This window comes from Chenopodium album, chromosome 15, assembly GCF_948465745.1.
Source record: "Chenopodium album chromosome 15, dcCheAlbu1.1, whole genome shotgun sequence".
NCBI lineage: Eukaryota > Viridiplantae > Streptophyta > Magnoliopsida > Caryophyllales > Amaranthaceae > Chenopodium > Chenopodium album.
Window position 1 is genome coordinate 46,465,984 of NC_137848.1, and position 9,829 is coordinate 46,475,812.

Consider the following 9,829-nt stretch of genomic DNA (forward strand, 5'->3'; position numbering starts at 1 on the left):
TGATTAGTCATATTAATCAAGTTGTTCCTGCAATCACGCGCACTTGCTTGGATAAGATGGTCTCTTTTAACATGCGAATTTCAGGCTTCAAATAATGTTTGCTAGCAACTACCATGTGCCCATAACCCACTCCATCAAGTCATCTATATTCTACATGTGAATTCGCGAGGATTGAAAACTTAAAATTCGGCTAATAAAAAAGTCCAGAGTGTTTGTATATCATTTATGCATCATATAGTCACGACTCACAAGCATCCGCGGACTGCGGTCATCTTGGTGGTGGTGCTGCTGTGCTGGATCGTTGGTGAAGGCGACTAAGTAGAGTTGGAGGTGCGGGAGGATCACCCTATTTGAACCTATCAGTAATTCTTAAGACTTTTACAACGCGAAATGAATAAAGCCATATTCAATATTGTGAAGATTTAGAATCTGTTCTCTTCAGCTTAATTTCATTTCAGTTCAGATCAGTTTCTAATTTTTTTCCTTACATAAACAATTCATTTCAGTTCAATTAAGCTCAAATCATTTCAGTTCAGCTCCAATCAATACAGTTCAGTTCAGCTCAGTTTAGTGAAGCAGAACAGACCCTTAATGCTAATAATAGAGAATTTAACAAAGCATAAGGGAACAAACAGACTTTATTAAAAAGCACACTATAGAATCATAGAATTCATAATGAAGAATATAATTAGTGCAAATTATTCTGCAACAAGGATACAATTATTAGGGTATGATAATCAATAATTGCAACAACTATTCCTGGAAGTCTAATCTAAGCACCAAGGAACCAGATCATTACAGGGAAGACAAGAATACAAAAGGGAACATTTTCAAGTGGCATTGAAAAGAAAAACAAAAACAAAAAAAGATATGATACTGAATGTTAACCAACAGGTTTCAGAACTCAGAATATAGTTTTGATGCCTTAGTCAATCACTTTTGTACAGAAATAAAATTATTGGGTCCAATTCATATGCAACTGGTAATTCAAGTATGACCTGCAGCTCTTACTAACCGAAAGAGAAGCATCGTGTCTTTCAAGGCTTCGAAAATGTGTTAAACGCCTTAACGACCCTCACTCTTTACTATCTGTGAGAAGACCTTACTCATTGAAACACCCGAATGATCCTCAACAGCGGTCATTTCCTCCGCTACAGAAGTGACACTGTTATCATTCTCACTAAAATTGTGGATTTGAGGAGACAGAACACCAATCATGTTGGTGCTGTTATCTTCAGGATCGTCTAGAATAACGGCTTCTTGAAGTTGTAGAGTATACTCCAAGTTCCACAACACATCTCCCATTGTAGGCCTGTCAACACCGTAATCAGCTAAACACTTCTCAGCTGTTTCTCCGAATTTTCTGAGAGACTCGGGTTTGACCTTTCCTGCAAGAGTGGGATCTACGACTTGATCTAGTTGCCCTTTCTTGTGCCATTTCATTGCCCATTCGGCTAAATTCACCATCTCCCTGGGAAGTGTTGGGTCTATAACTGGCCTTGCACAAAGCACTTCGAATAAGACAACCCCAAATGAGTATACATCTGACTTCTCAGTAAGTTGTTGCCTCCTAAAATATTCGGGATCAAGGTACCCGAAACTACCCTTGACAGCTGTACTGACATGGGTCTGATCAATCTCAGGTCCTGTCTTTGAAAGGCCAAAATCAGCAACTTTTGCCATGAAGTTTTCATCAAGCAAAATGTTAGCTGATTTTACATCACGATGGATTACAGCTTTTGAATAGCCAGTGTGGAGGTAATGGAGACCTCTAGCTGCCCCAATGCATATCTCAAGCCTTTGCTTCCAACTCATACTAGGAAGACCCGAGCCATAGAGGTGACTCTTCAGGGTCCCATTTTCCATATACTCATAGATCAGAATCATCTCATTTTTTTCATCACAATATCCAATCAAGGACACCAAGTGTCTGTGCCGGAACTGTGAAAGCATTTCGATTTCAGTTCTGAATTCTGCAAGACCTTGTTGGGACCGAGGATTACCCCTCTTAGCAGCAATTTTTGTACCATCAGCTAAAACCGCTTTGTAGACTTTCCCGAAACCACCAATTCCAATAACTAAACTCTCATCAAAATTGTTTGTGACTTCTTGAACCACTGCAAAAGGGATTCGATAACTCAAGTTGTAATCAACACTTGTAGCTGTAGTATGGGAGAATTTACTTCCCATTGAGTGGGAAGTCCCTCCAGTAAGGGATAGAGGAATCCATGTTTTTGAAAGACCTTGACGTTTAAGTTTGCTTCTTCTTCTACAGCAGAAGATAAGGATAGCAGCCAATAAAAGGATAGAAACACCTCCAACGAGACCCACTATCAGCCCTATCTCTTTTGAGCTTCTCTTCGATGGAGGTTGGACAAGAACCTTCCCGCTGAGGCTGGCCTCGGAATTATTGAGTTTCATAATCTCCAGACCATTCAAGATCGCTTGAGGGTACGTATTAGATAGAGGAGATGGACCAACAGCTACCCGAAGCTTGTTGCTGGTTATCAATGGTGTAACAGCATCCATAAACACAGGGGTTGCCAAAGCACCAGTCATAGTACTAAGATCGGTATCACGAGAAACAATCCAAGAGTCAAGAAATACATTAAAATACAACTCATTCAAGGATGTACTCACGATATCACAGAAGTGATAGCGCACAAGATACTGATATCCCACATCCACAGTGAATTCCCAAGTAACATTGAAATTAGCCGTGGGACTACTCATCGAGTCCATCTCTTTAGCTGTTCCATAAACACTAACTGGAGCACTGAACCTCGGTGCATGGGCCGGATCATAGTTGATAACTGAAGTACTATTGGCATTTACAGCAGAACCCTTATTCAGCAAGAACCTATCATCAGTAACCCAGGTTCTCCAAAGGGTGTCATTATTGTAATTGACTAATGGTCCACCCATATTTACCCTAGCAACCGTCTCTAATGCTTGTGACACTAGGCCGCTGTACTTTCCAGTCGGATTGACTAAGCTAGCATCATCTGCAATGAGTAAATCTGGGACTGAGACAACTTCCAATGCACTCAGGAAAGCGAATGAGTACACCGAGGGACTGAGGGTGATAACAAGGGTGTCGGATGTCACATTCACCGAGTATTCTTTCATACCAGCAGAGTTCTCAGGAGTATAATCACTCAGTAGTGTAAACTCTTGAGCAGAAACACTGAACTCAGCTTTGCTCATTTTGAATGAATCATGATCAAACGGATAGAAATAAAGGCGAATAAAGTATCTACCCTTCTGAGTGATGGGTAGTGAATACTTTGACAATTTAGTGAAAACTCTAGCAGATTGGTAAATAGGCAAATTGGAGGAAGAATTGGTAGAGTTGGCTGAAACACTCCCCAAAACATTTTGTGGGGTGGAAAGAAATCGAGTCGAGTATCGATCAGCCATGAAAACTCGGTCCCCTACCGTGGTATTTTGAGAGGATCCACAATCTATAAGGTAATTAGTTGCAGCAGCATTAGCTCTCCCAAGACAGGAGGCTAGAAACACCATAAAGGATACAAGTATGACCACTTTGTAAGCCATTTTAAAAAGTTTCATGATTGAACGAAAATTTGGATCTTAATCAAGATGAAGTAAAACAGGTGGGATTTTAGATCAATAATTCATCCAGTAGATTGAATCAAGAAAAACACAAATCAACAACTGGAAAACCTAAAGCAGAGCAATTTAGCTCATAAAGTGCAACAAAATTCAGGGTTTTGCAGGATAATGAACTAAACCCAAATTATCAGAAACCCAATGAAATTCAATCAAAAACCCAGCATAATACACATTCAAAAGGAGCAAAAATTGGAGGGATTTTGGTGTTGAAACATTCTAAAAGTAGAAAGTAGCAAAAGAAATGAAATACCCAGAAAAGGAAAAAGATTAAATATTGCAGCTTACTAGATCCAATGAGCTCTGAATGAATAAAGCTGAAAGATTTGGATGATAAGCTGAAGAACCCTTAAATTTCCTGCTCAAAAACAACAAAAAATAGTTGGAAATCTAAGAAATTTGTAATAGTAGTTGGTGGTGTATGAGAGTATTCCAGCAGAAAATAGGGAATGATGGACAACTAAACCCAGAAAGTGACACAAAAGAATAACAAAATCAGCAAAGAAAGACAAAATACAGTAGTACAAGATTTAATCTATGAAATAAGGATTTTAATAGGGAAGAAAAATGGAGAAAAAGTTAAAAAAAAATGAAAGAAGAGAAAGTGGGAAAGATGAGGGAAGAGGTCAAGGGCCGCCAAAGGGGTTTAGCTGTCTTACAACAGTCGCCGTCAGATGAACGGTGGGATAACCGTCAGGTTGGTTAAACAATTCAAGCTATTATGCTATATTGGTCAAGTGGTATACTAGTACTACTATTACTAAAGTGGGTGAAAGTGAAATTCTTGTAATTTTGATTACTTAGCGTTAACGCGTATGACTGATGGATGTGTACTTTATATATTGCATGATTAAAGGAAGACAATAATGGTTTCCATTGTGTCCAACCTAGGGCAGAAGACTTGAGAGATTGGTTTTTTTTTTTTTTTTTTTTTTTGATGGCGACTTGAGAGATTGTTACCAATAAGTCTCTTTATTCGCTTTAAAAAAAAAAAAAAAAAAAAACAAGAAAAGTATAAACTCTCCGTGTTTTTTTTTTTTTTTTTTTTTTTTTTTGGTGTTTAAAATCTCTCTCTGTTTGTATTTATTTGTCCCATACTCCCATTTGACTTTTTATGGTTTTCGAGATAAATCTTACATTAATAATAACATTATAGGTATTTTAAAGTTTGTAATTGTTATAGATATTTGATGTTAGTACACATTAAAATGAAACTTAAATAGAGGTGATCATTGGGCGGGCGGGTCGGGCCAAGACCTAAATTTTTTGCCCATTTCTCGGGTCGGGTCGGGCCAAACTTTGGACCAAAAAGTTCATGCCCAAACCCACCCAAAATGGCCGGGCCGTGCAGGCTTTTCGGATCGGGCCAAAAAATTAACTAAATTCGCATAAAAATGCTTTCCCAAGCCCGTCCAATTTTTTGTGAAAAATCAGTGGTTCAATATCTAGGATACACATACAAAATTACTCTATCTTCAAGCAAACATTGCCCATTCGGCTAAATTCACCATCTCCATTTGATGTTGAACGAATATATTTGTAAAATCTTAATTGAAAAAAAAATTGATCCATAATTCCCGCGACGGATTTTTTCATGGGATTATGTCCTTTATTTGTGGAAACATGACCCATTGTGGGATTAGTGAAAAGTTGATTGAGATTCTTTTTGCACCATTTAAAGTGGCACCTCTTTTATTTTTATTATTATTTTTTATACATCTTTACCTTAGTTTCTTACCTTTTAAAAAGTATGAGAAAACACTTATAAATAGTGTGAGGAAAATTATATAGTTAAAATGTTTGTTTACTTATATCCCCTGTTGATATGATGTTAATTGCATCTAAACTTTCCTTGTTTGATTTGATAATTTAACTCTTATGAATAGTATTTGGACAATTATACTCTCTTAAATGTTTATTTATTTATTTGCCTTCTTTAATGTTAATTTCTTTTTTTGTTTTTTTAGAACTCTTAGTAACAGGGTGCGGATATTTATACCCCTAAAAATATTTGTTTACATATTTTCCCTCATCAATGTTGCAAATATCTAAAAGAGCTCTCTAAACATGGCTAGCTATGACGCACGTGTTAGCCACCCTAATTTTCTTTGATGACATTCTAGTATATAATGAAGATGTTGAGACCCACATGGAACACATGAAAAGAGATTAAACAGAAACTGATGGAGAAGGAGCAGGTGCTATCCGAATTCTCCTTGAAAGGGCCAGGGGAAGGTTACTTTTTAAAGGGCGTGTAGTGCTTCTTAGAAAATCAGGGGTGATGAGAATTCTTTTTAAAGACTCCTATGACTCTGCTTATGGAGGTCACTCGGGTGAAGTTAAGACTTACTTGAAAGTTGCAGCGGAGTGGTTTTGTAAAGGAATGATGAAAAATGTTGGGAATCACCTTAGAAATTTTGAGGTGTGCCATCAAGCTAAGACTCTTACAACCCTTGTCCATACTCGAAGCAGTTTGGAGTGATATCTCGATGGATTTCGTGGAAGGTGCTCCCAAATTCTAGGGCATGATTCTATTTCTATGGTAGTTGATCGTCTATCAAAGCATGCTAATTTCCTTGTACTAAAACATCATACCCTTCACTACACAATCGATGCACTAGCTGAGAAATCTATAAAAGTGATTGTTAGACTCCATGGGTTCCCTTCTTCGATTGTCTCTGGTGGGGATAGAGTATTCCTAAGTAATTTCTAGAAGGAACTTTTCAGCTTGCGGGGATCAAAATTGAGGAGAAGCGCATCATATCATCCGCAAACGAATGGTCAAACTGAAAACATGAATAGAATTCTCAAGGCATATTTGAGGTGTTTTTCCAATGAGCAGCCATGGTCATGGGCCAAATGGTTGTTGTAGGGAATATTTCAAGCATCCCATACTTGAGCCCCACTGTGATCATGCATTCAAGCATGGTGGCGTCTAAAGGGAAGGAAGCTAGGGCAAAAGAATCGCCAACAAGTTTTAGGAACTTGTAAACCGTTCACAGGGTGAAGGTTACACCCCTTCACGATCCATGAGATCGCTAACTCCATAGTGGTCCTGAACCATGACTGGATATTCGGGAATGATGGTACAAATCCAACCTAAAAGAGATTGCACCTGCCCTAAATAGGCCTCTAGTTTATTCTTCTCATATTCATGTGCGCTTTCTGACTAACATACAATCATTATATTAAACCTAAACCTGTTTAATCTATGTTGGTTGATTATTAATGCACTAATAAATGTATTATTGGTGATCACTTGAATTAAAATTATATTAGCCTAAATAAAATTATTAATTATCTTATTAAGTGTGATTTCAAGTACAAATTCTCATTAAGCCTGCAAGAGAGGGCGTGATCAAGCAATAACAATAATATTAAGCAACATAAAAAATATTAGTATAATAACAAACATCATAACAAATCTCATCAAACATCATCATAATAACAATCTCATCAAAGCATAGTAATATTAGCAAGATCCTAGGCATGATACTAACAAGATTAATAACAAATCGAAACATGTCACTAATAATAAAAATCAAAGCTTCATCCCTAACATGTTACTAGAGACATACATGATATAAGAAATAGGAAGCAACCTAAACATGATACTAGAAAGCAATAAATAACATCCTAAAATGATACTAGGAATTAAAATAATCTAACCATGCTTTCTAAAGAAATGTAGCAATGAAATTACTCACTTTGTTGCCTCGTATCTCTTTCTATCAAAATAATACACACGTTAGTAACTTCAATATAAGTATTAAATCCAAAAATTAATTTAAATAATTGAAATAGGGATTTGGGACCAAACCCTCAGAAATTATCAACCTTTCACGTATAGGGCAAAGACAACTTCGAGCTTGGCTAGGTGTGTCTAAGTCTTGTGATGGACGTATGGTGTTTTGAAAAGGCTAGGCTTAGCAAGAGGGAGAAAGAAAGAATAAGCTTCTAGCTTAGAGAGAGAGAAAGAATAGATGATTGTTGGTGATTTGAAAAAGGGGAATATCGACCCTATTTATAGAGAAAAACGACCGTAAATGATAGAAAAGAATAAGAATTTTAATCGGAGTAAAATAGGTTCCGTCGTGAAACGACAGAGTTGTCGCGATGCGATAAAACAGTTTTTTTGTGGATTTTGTTTATATCATAACTTTTGATCCAGAAGTCGAAATAAGACATATAATATGTTGTTGGAAAGTTCTTGAAGTCTACTTTCCAACCCAATTAGAATCAGATTAAAATATTTTGTAGAATAAAATATATGGCCGAAATAGTGGAAATTGTGTCAGTTTTGAATAGAGTTTCGTATTTCTTTCATATCTTTTCGTTATAGCTCGGAATTAATATTATAATATATTATTGAAAAGATAATTTCAAGAGCTATCCAACCACAAAAGATTTGGTTAAAAATTATGAGGCACGAAAATAATATCTGATCATCTTTGAACGTCTTTCATTTCGAATAGAATTAGGACTTTCAAAAAGATGAGGTTTATTCAATTTCAAATTCTTTAATCTTATCTTTTCAAAAAGGATAATTAAGATCTTTTAGAAACTCATAGAAGCTTCTAATTAATACTAATTGGTTTAGAAATATAATTAATATTAGTAGACCCTCCACATGATCATTGGGCCGTATATAAAACTCATTTATTTAGACCCAGTTTAGTATTTTGGCCATAACTTCCTCGTTATAACTCAGAATTGGGTTTATAATATATCGTTGGAAAGGTCTTTTCAAGCCCCGTCCAACTACACAATTATTGGACCTTGATTATGGACTATGCTAAACTAGATTGGACGTTTTTCATAAATAGGATACGAAATGAATGATTTTCGAAAATAGAAATGAATTATTTTTATTAAAACATTTTAGAAAATAGAAGAATTCACGAGACTCTTTAACATTTCACCTTAATCAATATCAATGACGTGAAAAGTACTCATTACTGGGTTTGGTTTTTGGTGAGACGCAATCAGGTGTCTACAGTTGCATTGGGCTTAATTTTCTTATAATACTTCTTCACATTCATTTAATACATCTTGCTCGTTTTTTTTTGCTTCTCCACATCCTCCATGGTTGGTGAATGTGGTCTAGCCTATTCATCAATCATAGTAGTTAGACAAAGGGAGTGTTTGAATATATTTATCATATATTGTGTTTTTCTATATATATCATAGTTAGTTAAGTATATATTTTATGTATATCTGTTCCTACTAAGTTACCTTAATTCTAGGTTGTATATTGTATATAATTGATACATTGCTAATGAGAAAGTCTAGCAATTACATTCTTTCATGGTATCAGCCTAACCGATCCAAATTTTCCTAACAAACATCGTTCTTTGGCACAACCGCTTAGGTTATCCTGGTGCTACTGTTCATAGATCACTTAGTAGCAATACGTTCATTGATTGTAGTAAGGCTTGTAACTCTTTTTGTTCTTCTTTTCCTTTAGGGAAACTCTCTAAATTTTAGTTTTGTGAATCTATGTCGCACACTGTTTTTCCGTTTGATATAATCCATAGTGATCTCTAGACGTCTCCTGTTAGAGTTCTTCTAGTCATTGTTACTATGTTTTGTTTCTAGATGATTACAAAAATTTTTATGGACTTTTTCCATTGCAAAGAAATCCCAAGTTAAACACTTGTTCAAGTCTTTTCATATGATTGTCCAAACTCAATTTGAACATAACATTAATACCTTTCAATGTGACAATGGCACTAAGTTTAATGGCACTTCAAAGGAATATTTTTATCACCATGATATGTCATTTCGACTCTTTTGTCCTCATACTTCCCCTCAAAAATGTAAAGCTGAACGACACAGTACATCAAATCCATAAACAACATCATTCAAACCTTACTTGCTCATGCCTCATTACCTCTCTATTTTTGGCATTATACTTTAGAAATGGGTACAAATCTCTTAAACATATTCCCAACCAAAGTTCTAGGATTTAAGTCTCCCACTCAAATTCTATATCAACGTACGTAATCCAATCTACTAAGTCTTACGCGTCTTTGGTTGTCTTTGCTTTCCTCTCTTCCCTTCCACTTCTATTCATAAATTGAAAGAAAAGTACACTCCTTGTGTCTATCTTGGTCCCGCTTTAAACCATCGTGGTTCAAAGTGCTACGATATGTTGAATGGTAAAATTTTCATTTGTCGTCATGGGAAATTTGTC

At 36.0% G+C, this 9,829-nt stretch overlaps 1 pseudogene; it reads right to left on the reverse strand.

Moving 5' to 3' along the window:
* Positions 1 to 624: 624 nt before the first annotated feature.
* LOC145583213 (receptor-like protein kinase HERK 1 pseudogene) lies at positions 625 to 4,292 on the reverse strand (annotated as a pseudogene).
* Between the last annotated feature and the right edge of the window lie 5,537 nt (positions 4,293 to 9,829).